The 25398-nt window shown below is 43.1% G+C and overlaps 1 protein-coding gene across 2 annotated transcripts in view; it reads right to left on the bottom strand.

Annotated features, from left to right (window-relative positions):
• Positions 1-25107, bottom strand: part of LOC139410585 (atos homolog b) — a 40054-nt gene extending 14947 nt beyond the window's left edge. The window contains exons 1-3 of one of the 2 annotated variants that reach the window (XM_071155880.1): positions 24711-25107; positions 417-603; positions 127-177 (exon numbers count right to left, since the gene is read on the bottom strand). The gene's annotated coding sequence lies outside the window, so the exon portion shown is untranslated. Of the gene's footprint in view, positions 1-116; positions 178-416; positions 604-24710 lie in introns of both variants that reach the window. The other variant, XM_071155881.1, reaches the window with a different exon arrangement.
• Positions 25108-25398: the final 291 nt, after the last annotated feature.

Below are 25398 nucleotides of genomic sequence, written 5' to 3'. Positions count from 1 at the left end.
CGAGAACATGACAATTATTTTAATAATTCAATATTGCTTTGTGCACAAAAGGGATGACGGAAGTATCTAACTGGAAATGGGTGTTTCTGGGCCTGGTGTCAGTTAAACTGCAGTACCTAAACAAACCTGTAGGAGCAGTCGAAACCTTCTTCCAGACCGGAATCCTGGCACTTTGGCCTGGAGAGAGAAAATAGAGAGAGAGAGACAGACAGGCAGAGCGAAAGAGAGAGAGAGACAGACAGAGCGAAAGAGAGAGAGGCAGACAGAGCGAAAGAGAGAGAGAGAGAGACAGATAGACAGAGCGAAAGAGAGAGAGAGAGAGAGACAGAGAGAAAATAAAATATAGAATGGTGTTAGATTCTCTACTAAGAAGTGTCTGCTGAAAGTAGCCTACTTTGATTGAGTGGCAAACTCACCAAGGGGGCGGGACGTCAGTGAGGCTGGAGGGTTCCGAGAGGAAGTATTGATAAACACAAACAGGAAGTGACTATCCTAAAGCACCTTCTGTGATCGGCCGACGGCCGGAGACACCCTCCCTCGTCACCTGGGTGCGGGGTGAGACTCAGCGACTGCATCATGACACGGTCATTCCACAGAGAATCCCTAGAGACACAAGAGAGAGAGAATTAGCTTAATCAATTAACTGATTTATCAGAGTCAACCTATGGACAATTCTATCAGGACCTTGCAGTGAGGGAACCCCTCAGTAGATAATTCAGGCCATCAGGGAATTCCTGAGAATTAGATTTTTTATTGCAGAGATTAATCAGTCAAATAAGCTGAACCTTTGGACCAGAACATGCTCCCATGAACAAGCTGCTTCCATGGCAACCTGCAGCCTTGACAACAGGCCCTTTGTGCTCCTCCACAGAGAGAGAAAGATACTGTTCCAAGAAAACATCCTATAACGAAACAAGATGGCCGCTGCAGAAGGTCAACGTGACATGGGCACCATAAATGTGAACAGAATATAAATGAAAAATCTTGCTGGGATTCCAACAAATGCAGATAAATGATATTTATATTACAGTGATTCAAAATACTACCGCCAACATCTCCTTTTGGCAGAGATGAAATTAACAGCAGATCAGTTTCAACTTCAGTAATGTTGCAACGAGCAACCGATGAACCCTCCAAGTACTGTCTTAAATGGAATATGGAACACGAGCAAGTTATCATGTGACTTGATGGGAGAAGAGCTGACGATGACAAGATATTTATGAACGGCTGACATATCATATATAAATAGAGAGAGAGAGAGAGAGGTAAAGAGAGAGAGAGAGAGGTAAAGAGAGAGAGAGAGAGGTAAAGAGAGAGAGAGAGAGAGAGAGAGAGAGAGAGAGAGAGAGAGAGAGAGAGAGAGAGGGAGAGGTAAAGAGAGAGAGAGATATCTACCTCACCTGCTTTGGCAATGTTAACACATGTTTCCCATGCCAATAAAGCTCCTTGAATTGAGAGAGAGATAAAGAGAGAATGTCTATAGTGTTCATGTAGTGTGCATGACATCAGAGAGAATCAGCCGGACTGAAAATATTTGACCCTCAGATCCTCAGTGTGTTCTACAGCTGCACCATTGAGGACATCTTGACTGGCTGCATCACCACTTGGTATGTCAACTGCTTGGCATCTGAGTACAGTACATCACTGGGGCCAAGATCCCTGCCTTCCAGGACCTCGACACCAGCATGGGTCAGAGGAAGGCCCTAAAAATTGTCACACACACACACAAACATAATTATCTATCCTATTGCCTAGTCACTTTATCTGTGCCTATATGTACTGTATATAGCCTCGTTATTACCTCATACCCCTGCACATCGACTCAGTACTAATACTGTATATAGCCATGTTATTACCTCGTACCCCTGCACATCGACTCAGTACTAATACTGTATATAGCCATGTTATTACCTCGTACCCCTGCACATCGACTCAGTACTAATACTGTATATAGCCATGTTATTACCTCGTACCCCTGCACATCGACTCAGTACTAATACTGTATATAGCGTCATTATTACCTCATACCCCTGCACATCGACTCAGTACTAATACTGTATATAGCCTCGTTATTACCTCATACCCCTGCACATCGACTCAGTACTAATACTGTATATAGCCATGTTATTACCTCGTACCCCTGCACATCGACTCAGTACTGGTACTGTATATAGCCATGTTATTACCTCATACCCCTCCACCTCCACTCTGTACTGGTACTCTTTATAGCCATGTCATTACCTCATACCCCTGCACATCCACTCTGTACTGGTACTCTATATAGCCATGTCATTACCTCATACCACTCCACATCCACTCTGTACTGGTACTCTATATAGCCATGTTATTACCTCATACCCCTCCACATCCACTCTGTACTGGTACTCTATATAGCCATGTTATTACCTCATACCCCTCCACATCCACTCTGTACTGGTACTCTATATAGCCATGTTATTACCTCATACCCCTCCACATCCACTCTGTACTGGTACTCTATATAGCCATGTTATTACCTCATACCCCTCCACATCCACTCTGTACTGGTACTCTATATAGCCATGTCATTACCTCATACCCCTCCACATCCACTCTGTACTGGTACTCTATATAGCCATGTTATTACCTCATACCCCTCCACATCCACTCTGTACTGGTACTCTATATAGCCATGTTATTACCTCATACCCCTCCACATCCACTCTGTACTAGTACTCTATATAGCCATGTCATTACCTCATACCCCTCCACATCCACTCTGTACTGGTACTCTATATAGCCATGTTATTACCTCATACCCCTCCACATCCACTCTGTACTGGTACTCTATATAGCCATGTTATTACCTCATACCCCTCCACATCCACTCTGTACTGGTACTCTATATAGCCATGTTATTACCTCATACCCCTGCACATCCACTCTGTACTGGTACTCTATATAGCCATGTTATTACCTCATACCCCTCCACATCCACTCTGTACTGGTACTCTATATAGCCATGTTATTACCTCATACCCCTGCACATCGACTCAGTACAGGTACTGCATAAATCAATCTACACAGAATACCCCATAATGACAAAGCAAAAACAGGTTTTTAGATATTTTTTTGCAAATGTATATAAAAAATAAAAAAAACTGAACATTTACATAATTATTCAGACCCTTTACTCAGTACTTTGTTGAAAAATCTTTAGCAGCGATTACAGCCTCCAGTCTTCTTGGGTATGACGCTACAAGCTTGGCACACCTGTATTTGGGAGTTTCTCCCATTCTTCTCTGCAGATCCTCTCAAGCTCTGTCAGGTTGGATGGGGAGCGTCGCTGGACAGATATTTTCAGGTCTCTTCAGAGATGTTTGATTGGGTTCAAGTCCGGGCTCTGGCTGGGCCACTCAAGGACATTCAGAGACTTGTCCCGAAGCCACTCCTGCGTTGTCTTGGCTGTGTGCTTAGGGTCGTTGTCCAGTTGGAAGGTGAACCTTCTCCCCAGTCTGAGGTCCTGAGTGCTCTAGAGCAGGTTTTCATCAAGGATCTCTCTGTCATGTGCTTTTTACTGAGGAGTGGATTCCATCTGGTCACTCTACCGTAAAGACCTGATTGGTGGAGTTATGCAGAGTTGGGAGAACCTTCCAGCAGGACCACCATCTCCACAGAGGAACTCTGCAGCTCTGTCAGAGTGACCATAGGGTTCTTGGTCACCTTCCTGACCAAGGCCCTTTTCCCCCCGATTGCTCAGTTTGGCCGGTCGGCTCTAGTAAGAGTCTTGGTGGTTCCAAACGTATTCCATTTATGAATGATGGAGGCCACTGTGTTCTTGGGGACCTTCAATGCTGCAGAAATGTTTTGGTACCCTTCCCCAGTTATGTGCCTCGACACAATCCTGTCTCTGAGCTCTACGGACAACTCCTTCGACCTCATGGCTTGGTTTTTGCTCTGACATACACTGTCAACTGTGGGACCTTATATAGATAGGTGTGTGCCTTTCCAAATCATGTCCAATCAATTGAATTTACCACAGATGGACTCCAATCAAGTTGTAGAAACATCTCAAAGATGATCAATGGAAAAAGGATACACCTGAGCTCAATTTCGAGTCTCATAGCAAAATATATGTAAATAAGGTGTTTCTGTTTATACATTTGCAATTATGGGGTAGTGTGTGTAGATTGCTGATCCATTTTTTTTTTTAGAGTAAGGCTCTAATGTAACAAAATACGAAAAGGGGGTCAAGGGATCGAATACTTTCCGAATGCACTGTAGGTTAGCGTGAGCCACAGTGTCAGAATGGGACGTCATCGTGAACAGGGGGAGGGAGGGATGTAATGACAGACTACAAACAGAGAGAGAGAACCGACAGAACCGAGAGAAAACAGAGAGAGCCGAGAGAGAACAGAACAAGAGAGGAAAGATACATATTTTTTTTGTGTGTGTGTAATGTTTGTTGGCAATTTCTGCTTATTTCACTTTTGTGTTTATTGTTTATTTTCACTTGCTTCGACTATGTAAACATACGTTTCCCATGCCAATAAATCCCGTTTGAATTGAGAAATGGAGAGAGAGAGAGCGAGAGAGAGAGATATGGGGGTCTTAGCAAAGCCAACAGCTCAGTTGGATAGTTGCTGAGAATGCTGCTTGACAGGGGTCTCTCTCGCTCTCTCTTCTATGAGGCCATTTTAGGAGCTGCTGAGTGCCAGGCCTCCTGACACTGACAACACAGAAAGACAACAGGAACATAGCTAGCAGCTAAGGCTTCTCTGTCCATTATCATTCTCTCCCTCACAGAGACACAGCTAAGGATTCTCTCTCCATTATCATTCTCTCCCTCACAGAGACACAGCTAAGGCTTCTCGCTCCATGATCATTCCCTCCCTCACAGAGACACAGCTAAGGCTTCTCTCTCCATTATCATTCTCTCCCTCACAGAGACACAGCTAAGGCTTCTCTCTCCATTATCATTCTCTCCCTCACAGAGACACAGCTAAGGCTTCACCCACCCCATTATCATTCTCACAGAGACACAGCTAAGTACCTCTGGTGAATGGTGCCTCTCTCTCTCTTTCAGCTAAGAGTTATGTATAGCAGGTCAGCTTGCCTTCACTCCCATCTCTTTCTCTTCCCTATTTATTCCTTGCTTGGCCTCCTCTGCCTGAATAGGGTGTTTAAGAGAGAAACAGTCCTGTGTGAAAAAAGTTTGTTCCCACTGATCAGGTTGCTCTAGTGCTGTGGTGTAGAGGTTGTTTCTTCTCCCCTCCCCTCCTGTGATGTACTGGTATGCCCAACAACGTTAACTCTTTTTACACGTACACGCACACAAACCCCCTCCCACCTCTCTTGCTTGCTCACTCTACTTCCCCCTCCCCCTTCCTCCGCTCTATCGCACTCTTTCAGTCCTCCCAAATAACTTGACAACAATGGAGGCTGTTCACTGGCTCCTTCTCTTCCACTGTAGCCTCTCTCTAACTTTCTCTTCCCCTGTAGCCTCTCTCTAACTTTCTCTTCCCTTGTAGCCTCTCTAACGTTCTCTTCCCCTGTAGCCTCTCTCTAACTTTCTCTTCCCAGATAGCCCCTCTTTCTCTCCCCTTTCTCTGAAATAAACAATACAAATTAATATTACACTCACAGAAGTTCCAAAAGAAAAAATGTCTATTTACAGTGTTGTGATGTGCAGAAGATAAGTGATGGATAACTTATTTTTTTTAAAAACTTATTTTGTACATAATGTTGCTGCAACCGAAAATAATAACTTCTGGACCTCAGGACTGCGATTTACTCACCACGGACTGACAGAATGCGTTTTATCCCATTAACCCTCCTGCTGTGTTTCCTGGTTCTCTCTCTCTCTCTCTCTCTCTGAAAAATGTCGTTCATTTAATCTGATTGTCATAAGGTTCCATGACTTCGTCCACACAGGGCATCTGAACACACAAAATACGTTTGGATGATTTTCATTACATTTTGGGTGTTTTCTTTAACTTTTGTTCACTTGTGGTGTCAAAAATGACCGGTCATTAGAAATAAAAGGGTGAGACTACAATCAATGTATAAAATTGATGTTCAGGCACATGCCCATTCCTCAGATGGACACCCTTCCTCTCCCAGACCCCCATATGCAAGTGTGTGAGCACACACACACACACACACACACACACACACACACACACCTCACTCCCCTTCTTGGCTACCATGGCAACCCCCACGGGAACCACACCTGTTGGCATTCTAACAATCACAACATTGTTTCAAAAATATATAGAACTTTTCTCGCAGCTCTGGTATATAAAGTATTTTTTGAGGCATTGCTCACAATTCATTCTGTGGCAGCACAATGACCAAACAATATACTGTATGTGAGGCTCTTGTTCATATCTTTGATCATGACACTGGTGAGGAGGAAAGAGTCCTTGTTAAACTTTGACACAAAGTAGTCTGTGATAAATAGCACAATATGTTTCATCTGAGTATTTGTTATAGTCAAAATAATCCATACATTATGCTTTTTTTTTTTACTCAAAAACGAGTTGCATGAGCTCAGGTCAATAAGGCCTACAGGCCATAAATAGCAAATAGAAGTTCGAAACTTGTAAAAACTTGATAAAAAAAGATCTAGCACAACATTAGGTGATAACATATGTATTATTATGGATTTATAATCCGCTATAATGGGGGCGTCCATTTTGGACCGGGAACACAGAATTAATTAACATGAAATGAACACAACAGGAGGGTTAACGAGTCTGACGAGAACAATACACTGCTTTCTCGGGAACAGGCCCAGATCCCCGTGATTTGGTGAAGAGGAGGCGGAGAAAAAGGGGCCGGAGGGCGGGACTATCAAATAAACCGACCACTTCCTTCCATTCTGCTAGCAAACGTGCAATCTATGGACAATACAATAGATGACCTACGCGGAGGATTAAACCACCAACAAGACACTCAAAATAGTAATATCTTGTGTGCTTTAAAAAAAAATATATATATTTTTTTATTTCCCCTTTATTTAACCAGGTAGGCCAGATCACCTTTATTTAACCAGGTAGGCCAGATCACCTTTATTTAACCAGGTAGGCCAGATCACCTTTATTTAACCAGGTAGGCCAGTTGAGAACACCTTTATTTAACCAGGTAGGCCAGATCACCTTTATTTAACCAGGTAGGCCAGATCACCTTTATTTAACCAGGTAGGCCAGATCACCTTTATTTAACCAGGTAGGCCAGTTGAGAACACCTTTATTTAACCAGGTAGGCCAGATCACCTTTATTTAACCAGGTAGGTCAGTTGAGAACCAGTTCTCATTTACAACTGCGACCTGGCCAAGATAAAGCAAAGCAGTGCGACAAAAACAACAGAGTTACACATCAACAAACGTACAGTTACACTGAAAAATCTATGTACAGTGTGTGCAAATGTAGAAGAGTAGGGAGGTAGACTATAAATAGGCCATAGAGGCTAAATAATTACAATTTAGCATTAACACTGGAGTGATAGATGTGCAGATGATGATGTGCAAGTAGAGATACTGGGGAGCAAAAGAGCAAGAGGGTAAGTAATAATATGGGGATGAAGTAGTTGGATGGGCTATTTACAGATTGGCTGTGTACAGGTACAGTGATCGGTAAGCTACTCAGACAGCTGATGCTTGAAGTTAGTGAGGGAGATAAGTCTCCAGCTTCAGAGATTTTTGCAATTCGTTCCAGTCATTGGCAGCAGAAAATTGGAAGGAAAGGCAGCCAAAGGAAGTGTTGGCTTTGGGGATGACCACCTGCTGGAGCGCGTGCTACAGGATGGTGTTGCTATGGTGACCAGTGAGCTGAGAGGCGGGGCTTTATCGAGCAAAGACATAGATGACCTGGAGCTAGTGGGTTTTGCAATGTATATGTAGTGAGGGCCAGCCAATGAGAGCATACAGATCGCAGTGGTGGGTAGTATATGGGGATTTGGTGATAAAACGGATGGCACTGTGATAGCAAACTGGATGTAGTCTAAGTAGAGTGTTGGGGGCTATTTTGTAAATGACATTGCCAAAGATCGGTAGAATAGACCGTTTTACGAGGGTATGTTTGGCGGCATGAGTGAAGGAGGTTTTGTTTGCGAAATAGGAAGCCAATTCTAGATTTAATTTTGGATTGGAGATGTTTGATGCGAGTCTGGAAGGAGAGTTTACAGTCTAACCAGACACCTAGGTATTTGTCCACATATTCTAGGTCAGAACCGTCCAGAGTAGTGATGCTAGTCGGGCGGGAGGGTGCAGGCAGCAAATCGGTTGAAGAGCATGCACTTAGTTTTCTAAAAGCAGTTGGAGGCCACGGAAGGAGAGTTGTATGGCGTTGAAGCTCGTTTGGAGGTTAGTTAACACAGTGTCCAAAGAATGGCCCGATGCATACAGAATGCAGGGAAGGTAACAACACATTCGCCACGCTGAACCTCAAGCAGGGGCCCTTTAGGGGTGCGTGCTCAGTCCCCTCCTGTACTCCCTGTTCACCCATGACTGCACGGCCAGGCACGACTCCAAAACCATCATTAAGTTTGACGATGACACAACAGCGGTAGGCCTGATCACCGACAACGACGAGACAGCCTATATGGAGGAGGTCAGAGACCTGGCCGTGTGGTGCCAGGACAACAACCTCTCCCTCATTGTGATCAAGACAAAGGAGATGATTGTGTGCTACAGGAAAAAGAGGACAGAGCACGCCCCCATTCACATTTATGGGGCTGTAGTGGAGCAGGTTGAGAGCTTCAAGTTCCTTGGCGTCCACATCACCAACAAACTAACATGGTCCAAACACACCAAGACCGTCATAAAGAGGGCACGACAAAACCTATTCCACCTCAGGAGACTGAAAGTATTTGGTATGGGTCCTCAAATCCTCAAAAGGTTCTACAGCTGCACCATCGAGAGCACTGGTTGTGTCACTGCCTGGTATGGCAACTGCTCGATCTCTGACCGCAAGGCACTACAGAGTGTGAATGGCCCAGTAGGTCACTGGGGCCAAGCTTCCTGCCATCCAGGACCTCGAAACCAGGCGGTGTCAGAGGAAGGCCCTAAAAATTGTCAAATACTCCAGCCACCCTAGTCATAAACTGTTCTCTCTGCTAACGCACGGCAAGTGGTACCAGAGCACCAAGTCTAGGTCCAAGAGGATTCTAAACAGCTTCTACCCCCAAGCCATAAGACTCCTGAACATCTAGTTGAATGGCCACCCAGACTGTTCGCATTGTGTGTCTCCCCTTTTACACCGCTGCTACTCTCTTATCTATGCATAGTCACATTAATAACTCTACCTACATCTACATATTACCTCAACTAACTGGTGCCCCCCACATTGACTCTGTACCTGTACCCCCCTGTATATAGTCTCGCTATTGTTATTTTACTGCTGCTCTTTAATTACTTGTTACTTTTATTTCTTAACCATATTTTTTAGAACTGCATAGTTGGTTAGGGGCTCGTAAGTAAGCATTTCACCTGTTGTATTTGGCGCATGTGACTAATAAAATTTGATTTGATCTAAGTGCTGCTGTTGGCCCTCCTTGGTTGGTGACAGAAGCACCAGATAATCAGCAAACATTTTGACTTCAGATTCTAGTAGGGTGTCTCTCTCGCTCTCCTTCTCTTCCCCCGTAGCCTCTCTCCTTCTCTTCCCCCGTAGCCTCTCTCCTTCTCTTCCCCCGTAGCCTCTCTCCCTTTCTTCCCCCGTAGCCTCTCTCCCTCTCTTCCCCCGTAGCCTCTCTCTTTCTCTGTCGTCAGGCCTCCTCCATCTCAGCCCGTCTGTCCTTTTCTCTGTCTCTGTCTCTGCTTCTCCTCACTCTTCCTCCCAGCTGGTAGTTCCAGTCAGCACTGAACACATATAGAGAAGAAGGGGGGAGAGGAGCTGGCTTCTGATTGGCTGGGAGAAGGGGGGGGGGTCAGCTGGAGTAGCCGAGGCTCTGATTGGCTAGGGGAAGCCGATGTTCCGCCCACCTGCTCGGCCTGTTTTGCAGAAACAGAGAGCGAGCAGAGAACGCTCCTAAAACAGCATTTCTCTGTGTGTGTGTGTGGAAGGGGTAAGTATATTTGAATCTTCATTCTCTTAGGCACCAGACAGCATCTATTTAGGAATGGTTACTTTTAAAAACACAAACGGTTAGCTTTCCCACAACGGTGTCAATCATCTGTTACACTAAACCAGCTCTAACCTGCCTCCTAGCTCATGTTTAGGGAGGTTTGCAGAAGGGGTGAGAGTGTGTGAGAGAGAGTGAGTGTGTGAGAGAGAGTGAGTGTGTGAGAGAGAGTGAGTGTGTGAGAGAGAGTGAATGAGAGAGAGTGAATGAGAGAGTGAGAGAGAGAGTGTGTGAGAGTGTGAGAGAGAGAGAGTGAGAGTGTGTGAGAGTGGGTGTGTGAGAGTGAGAGAGAGTGAGTGTGTGAGAGTGAGTGAGAGTGTGTGTGTGAGAGTGAGTGAGAGAGAGTGTGTGAGTGTGTGAGAGTGAGAGAGTGAGTGAGTGAGAGTGTGTGTGAGAGTGAGTGAGAGAGTGTGTGAGAGTGAGTGAGAGAGAGTGTGTGAGAGTGAGTGAGAGTGAGAGAGTGAGAGACTGTGTGTGAGAGTGAGTGAGAGAGAGTGTGTGAGAGTGAGAGAGTGAGTGAGTGAGAGTGTGTGAGAGTGAGAGAGAGTGAGTGTGTGAGAGTGAGTGAGAGTGTGTGAGAGAGAGTGAGTGAGGGACTGTGTGTGAGAGTGAGTGAGAGACTGTGTGTGAGAGTGAGTGAGAGACTGTGTGTGAGAGTGAGTGAGAGACTGTGTGTGAGAGTGAGTGAGAGACTGTGTGTGAGAGTGAGTGAGAGAGTGTGTGAGAGTGAGAGAGTGAGTGAGAGAGTGAGTGAGAGAGTAGGAGCAGAATTAATAGAAGCTTGCGAAACAGAAGCTGTTATTTCCTGAAACAGTGTGTTAGGCCTGGGTTGTTATTTGTACATGGAAAGGATGTGACAGCGTGTGTGAGAGAGAAGGTGTGTGAGAGAGAGTGTGTGAGAGTGAGTGAGAGAGAAGGTGTGTGAGAGAGAGTGTGTGTGTCTTGCAAAACAAGAGAAGCTTCTTCAGCTATGCACCTCCAAATATAGAGAGAAGGGAGGAGAGTTGAGAGGGGGAAGAAAGAAAGACAGACAGACAGACAGACAGACAGACAGACAGGTCTTCTGTTTCCAGTAGAGGTTCAAGTGTGTCAAAAACTCATGGTTGTTGTCTGCTCTTGTCTTCTGCTTGTGTTTTTGTACTCAGGTCTCACTATATTCCATGAAACATATTTCACCTCAGCTGAGAAAACAATTAAATAGGAACTGTTGTATTTCACTAGACAATGCTGTTATTTAGGATCCAACACACACACACACACACACACACACACACACCTGCCCCTTTAAGAACCCTTGTTAACTTCCATATAATGAAAACGGGGTGTGGCCTCTTCTCTCAAGCCTCTCCCCTGTTCAAGGGTGTCTGAGTACAGCTGAAAAAAAAGCTAAGAATAGAAGTCTGTTCTCTCTCACACACACACACACACACACATTAGGGTTCCCCAACTGGCAATGGTTTAATTTGCCCCCCACCCCCCTCAGTTTTCTGAGCAAAAAGGTATTCCCAAGCATAATAGAGACTTACAAATGTAAGAAAGGTTCGAAATTATTATGTTTAAGTCAAATATATCCGTTTGGGATTCTTGCGGTTAATTTACAGTCTACAAATGATTTGTAATTGTGTTCTGGCCCACCCAACCATCCGCTCCAGAAAAAAAATTGGCCCGCGGCTGAATATAGTTGATGATCCCTGCATTAGGGCGTCCGCCCACGATGTTTAGAATGACACTGTCTCGATGGCAACAACTAGGGCCTGTCTAGCTGTGTGTGTGTGTGTATATGACAGAGAAAAAGAGAAGTGTGTGTGTGTGTGTGTGTGTGTGGTTAGGATTAACCATACTGTTCCTTTGCTAGAGCTTCCACAGACCCTCACCTCTCCTGACTGTCCCCCAAGCTAACATGGATAAGCCCCAACGATGTGTCTGTGCGTGTGTGTGTGTGTGTGTGTGTGTGTCTGTGCATGCCTGTGTGTGTGTGTGTGTGTCTTTGCCTGTGTGTCTGTGCCTGTGTGTGTGTCTGTGCATGCCTGTGTGTGTGTGTGTGTCTGTGCATGCCTGTGTGTCTGTGCCTGTGTGTGTGTCTGTGCATGCCTGTGTGTGTGTGTGTGTCTGTGCATGCCTGTGTGTGTGTGTGTGTGTGTCTGTGCCTGTGTGTCTGTGCCTGTGTGTGTGCGTGTGTGCCTGTGCGTGTGTGCCTGTGTGTGTGTCTGTGCGTGTGTGCGTGTGTCTGTGCGTGTGTGCGTGTGTCTGTGCGTGTGCGTGTGTCTGTGCCTGTGCGTGTGTCTGTGCGTGTGTGCGTGTGTCTGTGCGTGTGTGCGTGTGTCTGTGTGCGTGTGTCTGTGTGTGTGTGTCTGTGTGTGTGTGTGTGTCTGTGCGTGTGTCTGTGCGTGTGTGCGTGTGTCTGTGCGTGTGTGTGTGTGTGTGTGCGTCTGTGCGTGTGGCTGTGCGTGTGTGTGTGTGTCTGTGCGTGTGTGTGTGTCTGTGCGTGTGTGTGTGTGTGTGTGTGTGTGCGTGTGTGCCTGTGCGTGTGTGTTTATGTTCACCTTAGTTCCTCTCTACCAGTTAAAGGCTGAGTACAGTATGTATTCCAGGGTATCTGGTTCCTGTGATTCAAGACCTTTTACTGCCAAGTCCTTTAACCCCCAGAGAAAAGGGATGTCGTTTTTATCAACGTAGAAAACGGATTTCATTTTCAAAAATCTTTTCTTTATCCAACTTTAAAACCGAAATCCAATGAGATGGTAACGTAAACCAGACGTTGAACTGACGCCCAGCGAGGAACAAATCAACAAGGTTTGAGATTACACTGACAACCATACACACTGATGATACCATGTGTCTCACACACACACACACACACACACACACACACACACACACACACACACACACACAACGTTACCAGTGTCACAACATTTTTCCAATGACAAAAATAAAAAAACACGAAGCAGACTAAACACTTTGGTTATTTAAAACCTGTTGTACGTAACTTATTGTGTGCATTATCTTGGAGATATACAGTGCATTGCGAAAGTATTCGGCCCCCTTGAACTTTGCGACCTTTTGCCACATTTCAGGCTTCAAACATAAAGATATAAAACTGCATTTTTTTGTGAAGAATCAACAACAAGTGGGACACAATCATGAAGTGGAACGACATTTATTGGATATTTCAAACTTTTTTAACAAATCAAAAACTGAAAAATTGGGCGTGCAAAATTATTCAGCCCCCTTAAGTTAATACTTTGTAGCGCCACCTTTTGCTGCGATTACAGCTTTAAGTCGCTTGGGGTATGTCTCTATCAGTTTTGCACATCGAGAGACTGAAATTTTTTCCCATTCCTCCTTGCAAAACAGCTCGAGCTCAGTGAGGTTGGATGGAGAGCATTTGTGAACAGCAGTTTTCAGTTCTTTCCACAGATTCTCGATTGGATTCAGGTCTGGACTTTGACTTGGCCATTCTAACACCTGGATATGTTTATTTTTGAACCATTCCATTGTAGATTTTGCTTTATGTTTTGGATCATTGTCTTGTTGGAAGACCAATCTCCGTCCCAGTCTCAGGTCTTTTGCAGACTCCATCAGGTTTTCTTCCAGAATGGTCCTGTATTTGGCTCCATCCATCTTCCCATCAATTTTAACCATCTTCCCTATCCCTGCTGAAGAAAAGCAGGCCCAAACCATGATGCTGCCACCACCATGTTTGACAGTGGGGATGGTGTGTTCAGGGTGATGAGCTGTGTTGCTTTCACGCCAAACATAACGTCTTGCATTGTTGCCAAAAAGTTACATTTTGGTTTCATCTGACCATAGCACCTTCTTCCACATGTTTGGTGTGTCTCCCAGGTGGCTTGTGGCAAACTTTAAACAACACTTTTTATGGATATCTTTAAGAAATGGCTTTCTTCTTGCCACTCTTCCATAAAGGCCAGATTTGTGCAATATACGACTGATTGTTGTCCTATGGACAGAGTCTCCCACCTCAGCTGTAGATCTCTGCAGTTCATCCAGAGTGCCTCTTGGCTGCATCTCTGATCAGTCATCTCCTTGTATGAGCTGAAAGTTTAGAGGGACGGCCAGGTCTTGGTAGATTTGCAGTGGTCTGATACTCCTTACATTTCAATATTATCGCTTGCACAGTGCTCCTTGGGATGTTTAAAGCTTGGGGAAATCTTTTTGTATCCAAATCCAGCTTTAAACTTCTTCACAACAGTATCTCGACCTGCCTGGTGTGTTCCTTGTTCTTCATGATGCTCTCTGCGCTTTTAACGGACCTCTGAGACTATCACAGTGCAGGTGCATTTATACGGAGACTTGATTACACACAGGTGGATTGTATTTATCATCATTAGTCATTTAGGTCAACATTGGATCATTCAGAGATCCTCACTGAACTTCTGGAGAGAGTTTGCTGCACTGAAAGTAAAGGGTCTGAATAATTTTGCACGCCCAATTTTTCAGTTTTTGATTTGTTAAAAAAGTTTGAAATATCCAATAAATGTCGTTCCACTTCATGATTGTGTCCCACTTGTTGTTGATTCTTCACAAAAAAATGCAGTTTTATATCTTTATGTTTGAAGCCTGAAATGTGGCAAAAGGTCGCAAAGTTCAAGGGGGCCGAATACTTTCGCAATGCACTGTATGTATGTATGTATGTATGTATGTACGTATGTATGTACAGTGGTGCAAAAAAGTATTTGCAAATAAATTCATTAAAAATCCTACAATGTGATTTTCTGGATTTTTTTTTTCCTCATTTTGTCTGTCATAGTTGAAGTGTGGCCTCTCTAATCTTTTTAAGTGGGAGAACTTGCACAATTGGTGGCTGACTAAATACTTTTTTGCCCCACTGTATGTATAATATATCTCCACAGTGAACCATCACATCCTCCTCTCCATGTATAATATATCTCCACTGCCTTCAACACGGTGAACCATCACATCCTCCTCTCCATGTATAATATATCTCCACAGTGAACCATCACATCCTCCTCTCCATGTATAATATATCTCCACAGTGAACCATCGCATCCTCCTCTCCACCCTCTTTGTTAGGATCCCCATTAGACGTTTTACGAGAGCTGCTGGTAATTCTCCTGGGGTCCACACAAAACCTGACATAATACAGAACATTAATAGACAAGAATAAAAAATATAAAAAAAACAGGAAACGAAGTCGACATATCAACACACACACACACACACACACACACACACACACACACACACACACACACACACACACACAATAGGAGGGGCTTTATGATTCCTTTGGAAAATACTGCAACACTTTGTAGAAAGCACCTTCAGAACACAATGCCCCTCGTTGACGATCCCTTACCTGCAAAAAGGTTTCAAAACAGATAGACATTTCAAGTGTTGTAGTATGAATAGTGTGCGTGTGTGTGTGTGTGTGTGTGTGTGTGTGTGTGTGCGTGCGTGTCTCTCCACACTTGTTTTCTTCTCTGCGTTCTCTCTCAGTATGTCTGACAGTAGAAGGGGTTTGGTACTGTATGTTATTGAACAAGAACCACAGACAAAGAGGACTGTGTGTGTGTGTGTGCGCGCGCGTGTGTCCTAACATAAGTTTTGTTGAGTCAAAGCAAACGGGGCATGTCAGAACCAGCCAGTGGAGAGTTTTTAACTTTGGAAGTGTGTGATTTTTGTTTGTATACTAGTCACGAGCCTGGTTCCATAATGTGTGTGTGTGTGTGTGGCGTTTAAGAGCTATTTAAAGAGCGAAGGAGGAAGTGGTTATTCAAACAGGATCTCCAACCTCTTTTACGCTGCTGCTACTCTGTTTATCATATATGCATAGTCACTTTAAACATACCTACATGTACATACTATCTCAAATCAGCCCGACTAACCGGTGCCTGTATATAGCATCTCTACTGTACATAGCCTCTCTACTGTACATAGGCTATGTACAGTAGAGGCTATGTACTGTAGAGGCTATGTACTGTAGAGGCTATGTACTGTAGAGGCTATGTACTGTACATAGCCCCGTACAGTACATAGCCCCTACTGTACATAGCCTCCCTACTGTATATAGCCCCTACTGTACATAGCCTCCCTACTGTATATAGCCTCTCTACTGTATATAACCTCTACTGTTATTTTTCACTGTCTTTTAACTGGTGTTTTTATTTCTTTACTTATCTATTGTTCACCTAATAACTATTTTTGAAATTAAAAATGGCACTATTAGTGAGCCTGTAAGTGAGCCTGTAAGTAAGCATTTCACTGTAAGGTCTACTACACCTGTTGTATTCAGCATTTCACTGTAAGGTCTACTACACCTGTTGTATTCAGCATTTCACTGTACGGTCTACTACACCTGTTGTATTCAGCATTTCACTGTAAGGTCTACCTACACCTGTTGTATTCGGCATTTCACTGTAAGGTCTACTACACCTGTTGTATTCAGCATTTCACTATAAGGTCTACTACACCTGTTGTATTCAGCATTTCACTGTAAGGTCTACTACTCCTGTTGTATTCAGCATTTCACTGTAAGGTCTACTACACTACACTTGTTGTATTCAGCATTTCACGGTAAGGTCTACCTACACCTGTTGTATTCAGCATTTTACTGTAAGGTCTACTACACCTGTTGTATTCGGCATTTCACTGTAAGGTCTACTACACCTGTTGTATTCAGCATTTCACTGTAAGGTCTACTACACCTGTTGTATTCAGCATTTCACTGTACGGTCTACTACACCTGTTGTATTCAGCATTTCACTGTAAGGTCTACTACACTACACTTGTTGTATTCAGCATTTCACGGTAAGGTCTACCTACACCTGTTGTATTCAGCATTTCACAGTAAGGTCTACTACACCTGTTGTATTCAGCATTTCACTGTGAGGTCTACCTACACCTGTTGTATTCAGCATTTCACTGTAAGGTCTACTACACCTGTTGTATTCATAATTTCACTGTAAGGTCTACCTACACCTGTTGTATTCAGCATTTCACTGTGAGGTCTACTACACCTGTTGTATTCAGCATTTCACTGTGAGGTCTACTACACCTGTTGTATTCAGCATTTCACTGTGAGGTCTACCTACACCTGTTGTATTCAGCATTTCACTGTACGGTCTACCTACACCTGTTGTATTCAGCATTTCACTGTAAGGTCTACCTACACCTGTTGTATTCAGCATTTCACTGTGAGGTCTACTACTCCTGTTGTATTCAGCATTTCACTGTGAGGTCTACTACACCTGTTGTATTCAGCATTTCACTGTAAGGTCTACTACACCTGTTGTATTCAGCATTTCACTGTACGGTCTACTACACCTGTTGTATTCAGCATTTCACTGTAAGGTCTACCTACACCTGTTGTATTCGGCATTTCACTGTAAGGTCTACTACACCTGTTGTATTCAGCATTTCACTATAAGGTCTACTACACCTGTTGTATTCAGCATTTCACTGTAAGGTCTACTACACCTGTTGTATTCAGCATTTCACTGTAAGGTCTACTACACTACACTTGTTGTATTCAGCATTTCACGGTAAGGTCTACCTACACCTGTTGTATTCAGCATTTTACTGTAAGGTCTACTACACCTGTTGTATTCTGCATTTCACTGTAAGGTCTACTACACCTGTTGTATTCAGCATTTCACTGTGAGGTCTACTACACTTGTTGTATTTAGCATTTCACTGTGAGGTCTACTACACCTGTTGTATTCAGCATTTCACTGTGAGGTCTACTACACCTGCTGTATTCAGCATTCCACTGTAAGGTCTACTACACCTGCTGTATTCAGCATTTCACTGTGAGGTCTACTACACCTGTTGTATTCAGCATTTCACTGTGAGGTCTACTACACCTGTTGTATTCAGCATTTCACTGTGAGGTCTACTACACCTGCTGTATTCAGCATTCCACTGTAAGGTCTACTACACCTGCTGTATTCAGCATTTCACTGTGAGGTCTACTACACCTGTTGTATTCAGCATTTCACTGTGAGGTCTATTACACCTGTTGTATTCAGCATTTCACTGTGAGGTCTACTACACCTGTTGTATTCAGCATTCCACTGTAAGGTCTACTACACCTGCTGTATTCAGCATTTCACTGTGAGGTCTACTACACCTGTTGTATTCAGCATTTCACTGTGAGGTCTACTTAGCCCTTATTTAGGGCTACGGTTTTGGATTTGATTTTCATTAGGATCCCCGTTAGCCGATGCCAACGGAGACCGTTAGTCTTACTGGGGTCCGACACATAACGGAATAGACATTACAGACAAAATACTTTACAATTAACATACAGTACCAGTCAAAAGTTTGGACACACCTACTCATTTTTATTTTTTATTTTTTCTACATTGTAGAATAATATTGAAGACATCAAAACTCTAAAATAAACACATGGAATCATGTAGTAACCATAAAAAGTGTTCAATCTAAATATATTTTATATTTGAGATTCTCAAATAGCCAGCCTTTGCCTTGACAGCTTTGCACACTCTTGGCATTCTCTCAACCAGCTTCATGAGGTAGTCACCTGGAATGCCTTTCCAACAGTCTTGAAGGAGTTCACACATATGCTGAGCACTTGAATTGGGTTGAGGTGGGATGATTGTGGAGGCCAGGTCATCTAATGCAGCACTCCATTACTCTCTGTCTTGGTCAAATAGCCCTTACACAGCCTGGAATGTGTTTTGGGTCATTGTCCTGTTGAAAAACAGATGATAGTCCCACTAGGCGCAAACCAGATGAGATGGTGAATCGCTGCAGAATGCTGTGGTAGCCAAGCTGGTTAAGTGTGCCTTGAATTCTAACTAAATCACTGAGATTGTCACCAGCAAAGCACCCCCACATCATCACACCGCCTCCTCCTCCATGCTTCACGGCGGGAACCACATATGTAGAGATCCGTTCACCTACTCTGCGTCTCACAAAAACACGGCAGCTGGAACCAAAAATCTCAAATTTGGACTCATCAGACCAAAGGACAGATTTCCACCGGTCTAATGTCCATTTCTCGTGTTTCTTGACCCAAGCAAGTCTCTTCTTATTTTGGTGTCCTTTAGTAGTGGTTTCTTTGCAGCATTTCAACCATGAAGGCCTGATTCACACAGTCTCTGAACAGTTGATGTTGAGTTGTGTCTGTTACTTGAACTCTGTGAAGCATTTATTTGGGCTGCAATCTGAGGTGCAGTAAATTGCCGATTTCTGAGTCTGGTAACTAATGAACTTATCCTCTGCAGCAGAGGTAACACTGGGTCTTCCTTTCCTGTGGCGATCCTCTTGAGAGACAATTTCATCATAGCGCTTGATGGTTTTTGCAACTGCACTTGAAGAAACTTTCAAAGTTCTTAACATTTTCTGGATTGACTGACCTTCATGTCTTAAAGTAATGATCAATTGTTTGTTACTTTTTTTTTCTTCTAAAAACTGCATTGTTGATTAAGGGCTTGTAAGTAAGTATTTCACTGTAAAGGTGACAGTGACAGGTGACCTGTTGTATTCGGCTCATGTGACAAATTACATTTGACATGACTGTCATTTCTCTTTACTTATTTGAGCTGTTCTTGCCATAATATGGACATGGTCTTTTACTAAATAGGGCTATCTTCTGTATACCGACCCTACCTTGTCACAACACAACTGATTGGCTCAAATGAATTAAGAAGGAAAGAAATTCCACATATTAACTTTTAACAAGGCACACCTGTTAATTGCAATGTATTCCAGGTGACTACCTCATGAAGCTGGTTGAGAGAATGCCAAGAGTGTGCAAAGCTGTCAAGGCAAAAGGGTGGCTACTTTGAAGAATCTCAAATAAAAATATTTTGATTTGTTGAACACATTTTTGGTTACTACATGATTCCATGTGTTATTTCAGCGTTGTAGAATTGTAGAATAATAGTGAAAACAATTGAATGTGTAGGTGTGTCCAAACTTTTGACTGGTACTGTACATTTAAAAACATTAACGTGTGTGTGTGTGTATCAGTTACACATGCACACAGAAATGAGGTCATCTGGGGGAGAGGAGTTGTGGTGAGGTGTTGCTGTTGTTTAAACCAGGTTTGCTGTTCACTTGAGCAATATGAGATGGAATGGAGTTCCATGCAGTAATGGTGTAGGCTTTCTTGAATTTGTTCTGGATTTGGGGACTGTGAAAAGACCCCTGGTGCCATGTCTGGTGGGATAAGTGTGTGTGGCAGTGCTGTGTGTGTGTGTGTGTGAGTTGACTATGCAAGCAATTTGGAATTTCCAACACGACTGTTTCTTGCAAAACAAGAAGTGAAGTAGTCAGTCTTTCCTCAACCTCTTAGCCAAGAGAGACTGTCATGCAAAGTATTGATATCAGCCAAATGATTACAATGTGTGGCTCTGTTCTGGGCATTGTAGATAACACCAGAGCCTGCAGGACTTGATTTGTGGAGTGTGATGTCAAGAAAAGCTGAGAATCTCTATCACGGACAGATCGGCAGGTATCCTAGTGGTTAGAGTGTTGGGACTACTAACCGAAAGGTTGCTAGATAGAATCCCCCGAGCTGACAAGGTAAAAAAAAATCTGTCATTCCTCCCCTGAACAGGCAGTTAACCTACTGTTCCTAGGCGGTCATTGAAAATACAAATTTGTTCTTAAATGACTTGCCTAGTTCAATAAAAAGGTCAAATAAAAACAGACAGACCTTTGAGAAAAGGCTTAAAAAGGAAAGGTTGCACAATTAATATTCCACAAGTCCAATAGAACCAATCTAAAATCATCTTTACGGAAAAATAATTACTCAATTCTATTTTCGCAATTTCAATCACATTAATAACAAACTCATTCACCAACAATACATTGCAGCTTTGGGCGTCAAGAAAGGAACGGCCTGCTGGTGGCCAATCGGGTAAGTAAGTAGGTACTAAAGTGACCTAAAGAATGTCATGTTATGTCGCTAGTAAATTTTTTTTTTTTTTTTGAAACGAAGAGAGCCAGCTATCTAAGTGCATTGGGCCATGCAAAACGAACTGGCCCACTCTGATCTAGCATGGTGTTTTTGGGATGGAATAACCTAGCTACCTACCTACCTAGCAAGCTACAACAACTCTATCAACACACGTTTTGCAGAATTGAATGGTCAAATACCAATCGGATGAATTATTGTGTATTTCAAGGCAGATCTTTATTTGTGCAGAACTGCCTGATATTTACTAGCTGACATAACAGGATATCATGGTAGCCAAAGTTTGTGTTAGCCATTATACCTGGATGTACTGTTACTGTTGCTAGTAATGTTAGTACTCAGGTTAGCATGTGCCTAGCTGTAGTTACCATTGGCCAAACAGAATTTTAGCCAGTTTGGTTATAGACATTCAACTATTGTGATAAAATAAACATTTCTCACAAAATACAAAATCTAAAGTGACATGTCGTATTGGGACTTTTATTTTGAAGGATGAAACCAAGCAGAACATTTAAGAGCAACCTAATTCTGCAATCTTCCCTTTAAAACAAAATAATTAAAAACAATGTGCCGTTTGCATCAACTATCATCAAGTATTTTCACGGCTCACTAGAGCGTTGCGAACTGCGGTGATGCAGCAGTCTAAGGTCAGGTTGAGGTCAGGGCTGTGTGAAGGCCAGTTAAGTTCTTCCACACCAATCTCAACAAACCAGAACTGCGGTGATGCAGCAGTCTAAGGTCAGGTTGAGGTCAGGGCTGTGTGAAGGCCAGTTAAGTTCTTCCACACCAATCTCAACAAACCAGAACTGCGGTGATGCAGCAGTCTAAGGTCAGGTTGAGGTCAGGGCTCTGTGAAGGCCAGTTAAGTTCTTCCACACCAATCTCAACAAACCAGAACTGCGGTGATGCAGCAGTCTATGCTCCGAGCATCATGAGTTTGCGCCCAGTGTTTTGTGTCAGATGTTTTCCTTTTATTGTGAGCACCGAGGAAGGTATACACGACATGACCAAAAGTATGTATGTGAACTTCTGACCCACTGGGAATGTGATAAAATAAATAAAAACTGAAATAAATTATTCTCTGTCCTATTATTCTGACATTTCACATTCTTAAAATAAAGTGGTGATCCTAACTGACCTAATACAGGGAATTTTTACTAGGATTAAATGTCAGGAATTGTGAAAAACTGAGTTTAAATGTATTTGCCTAAGGTGTATGTAAACTTCCGACTTCAACTGTAGATATAGCTCCTATGTGTGTATATCGAAGTTCTTAGGACCTTTTCAAATGCTGAGGACAATGTCCACTGGTTTTAACATGATAAAAGAAAGAGAAGGAGAGACGGAAATTGAGAGTGGGAGAGAGAACAAGAGAGGGAGAGAGAGTGAGAAAGCATGGGAGAGAGGAGACAATGCAGGAAGGGCCTTCTATGCCATCAAAAGGAACATAGAATTCAACATACCAATTAGGATCTGGCTAAAAATACTTGAATCAGTTAAAGAACCCATTTCCCTTTATGGTTGTGAGGTCTGGGGTCCGCTCAGCAACCAAGAATTCACAAAAAAAGGACAAACACCAAATTAAGACTCTGCCTGCAGAATTCTGTAAAAATATCCTCGGTATACAACGTAAATCACCAAATAATATATTCAGAGCAGAATTAGGCTAACACGCACTAATTATCAAAATCCAGAAAGGATTTTGTGGGGTGTTCACAAACACACCCCACAGAGCACCAGGACAGCAACACAATTAGACCCAACCAAATCATGAGAAAACAGAAAGATAATTACTTGACACATTGGAAAGCATAAACAAAAAACCCCAGAGTAAACTAGATTGCTACAGAATACCTGACCACTGTGACTGACCCAAAATGAAAGAAAGCTTTGACTATGTACAGACTCAGTGAGCATAGCCTTACTATTGAGAAAGCCTATCTTCTCTTGAGAGCCAGGTCTGCCTATGTGCTCACTGCCCACAAAATGAGGTGGAAACTGAGCAGCACTTCCTAACTTGCTGCCAAATGTATGACCATAGAGACACACACTTCCCTCAGATTACACAGAAACACAAAGAATTCAAAACAACCCAATTTTGATAAACTCCCACATCTATTGGGTAAGATACCACAGTGTGCCATCACAGAAGCAAGATTTGTGAGAAAATGGAAACCAGTGAAGATCAAAAAACATTTTAATACAATCCATATTTAATGTTTATTTATTTTCCCTTTTGTACTTGAACTATTTGCATATAATATGACATTTGAAATGTCTTTATTCTTTTGGAACTTTTGTAAGCGTACTGTTTACTGTAAACACATGTTTGATGATCTATTTAACTTGCTTTGACAATGTAAACATCTGTTTCCCATGGCAATAAAGCCCCTTCAATTGAAGTTGAATTGAAAAGAGAGGGAGGAGGAGCTTGTCCCAGTGCTGCATGTGCAGGTCAGATAAGGAAGTGCACGGAGGTGTGTGTGTGTGTGTCAAGGGTGTAGACCCTGCCAGGCCCACCCAATCAGATTGAGAGAGAAAAAAGTACATTATTTTTGCATAGTTGAGTGTGCATTGTATATGAGTATAGTTTTTACTGTGTGTATGCCTGCATGCTGTGTCTTTGTATGTTGGTACTGTAAAGACTGTGCGTGTTTATAATGTGTGTGTGTGTGTATACGTGTAATGTGTTTGCCAATGCTATCTTGCCCTGTTGGTGAATACAAAGAGAAGGGCCCTGCAGCTGTGCTCAATCACACACCTCTACGCCACCACACTTCTTATCACAGTAGCAAAGGCTACTAGCCTACTGTAACAATGCAGTCATACAACATAGCAGCAGTAATAACTGTGGCATTGTAGCTCGGGTCAGTGCATTGGACCACAGGTACGGTGTCCCAGTGGACAGCCTCCCTCCAATGCATTTCCATCTATCTAGCTGCATCTCCTCTTATGGAACAATGAAACCAGGGGGGGGGGGGGGGGGGGGGGGGGAATACCCTTCCCTCGCCTATGCTGTTAGTTATAGCAATATTATTAAGGTTATTCCACCGCCATCAACTCAAAAATATGTATGGCATGTGTGTGTGGTGGGTGAGTTTCACGCCCCTCCCTCGCGCACATAGGCTACGACTTACAGACAGTACTAGGCAAAATCCATTGCATCTGTATGTAGTTAAGGCAAGGCATGCAGACTGTGTCCTTTACACACACACACACACACACACACACACACAATGGTACTTCATCTCCTTGTTCTTATTCTGCACACGCACAAGTTTTTTTGTTTGTTAAGGAAGATTGATGGCAAACAAAGCAGAGGAACGCCCCTTTGGCAGACGTACAGTGTGTGTGTCATGACATTGTATTCTGGGCTTGTCTGGTATTTCAAATGGCAAAGAAAATAATGCAATAGGAAAAAGTTATAAACTACCATGTAGCCAGCTGCCTTGATGTATTGCATCATTTGTCTGTTTTTCCACAAAGACCACTGTTCACATTTATAACCATGAAATACAAAGGTGGTTATTATAAAGTCATTACAACAGTACAATATCGACAGTGTTTTTACACGATAAATCCTAAATGTACGCCGTTAAACAAGCGTTAGCCACCTAGTTTCCAGCATAGGAAAGGAATAAGATTCACTGAACATGAAAACGGTTTGTTACTCACCAGCGCAGTAACTAGCACCTACACGAAGGGAATGACAGGCTTGACACGTACAGAGATGTTAATTAGACATTCCCTTCGTCTCAGAAACGCAGTTTTGGCCTTTTATTTTCGCTCCAGGACAACCCTGGCCGACTTCACATCAAACGTCTCTGTTTAAATTCAAAGATCGGATTGCTATATAAACGTTAGCTAGCTTTGAAGAAAGGTTCATTGCAGCGTCTGTCATCGAAAATACATTTTTTTTTTTTAAAGCAGTCTCGTCGTCACTCCTCTTCTCTCTGAACACAACTAGCTAGCTCTTTTGCTTGCTGTCTGGCTACGTCGCTCGTATTTTCTTTTCTGCGCTTCAGCTGTGCTCATCGAAGACCTCCGCCATGAAATAGATCAGTGTCCCTTTAAAGAACGATGTTTCCGGGGTTTGCTGAAAAATCCATAGGAGGCGGGGTTTACAGCCAGCTGGGCACCTGTCATTTAAGCGATTGGTCAGTTGGACTTCCACGAACCAACCAGAGCTCAGTATTCAGACACATTTTGATTAAACAAATATGTTAAAATATCTCATAATATCATTGGCTTAGGGGTTGGCGACGTTTGGCTAAGACACGCCCAGTACACGTGCTATTTGTCCCTTGCCCCTCCTGGTTGCAGAAAGCAAACTAGAGAGAAATAGAGTTTGTCTTCTAGGTTC

This window comes from Oncorhynchus clarkii, chromosome 6 (assembly GCF_045791955.1).
Source record: "Oncorhynchus clarkii lewisi isolate Uvic-CL-2024 chromosome 6, UVic_Ocla_1.0, whole genome shotgun sequence".
In the NCBI taxonomy this organism is placed as follows: domain Eukaryota; kingdom Metazoa; phylum Chordata; class Actinopteri; order Salmoniformes; family Salmonidae; genus Oncorhynchus; species Oncorhynchus clarkii.
Note: the sequence above shows the minus strand (reverse complement) of the source record. Positions and strands in the feature narration are given on the sequence as shown.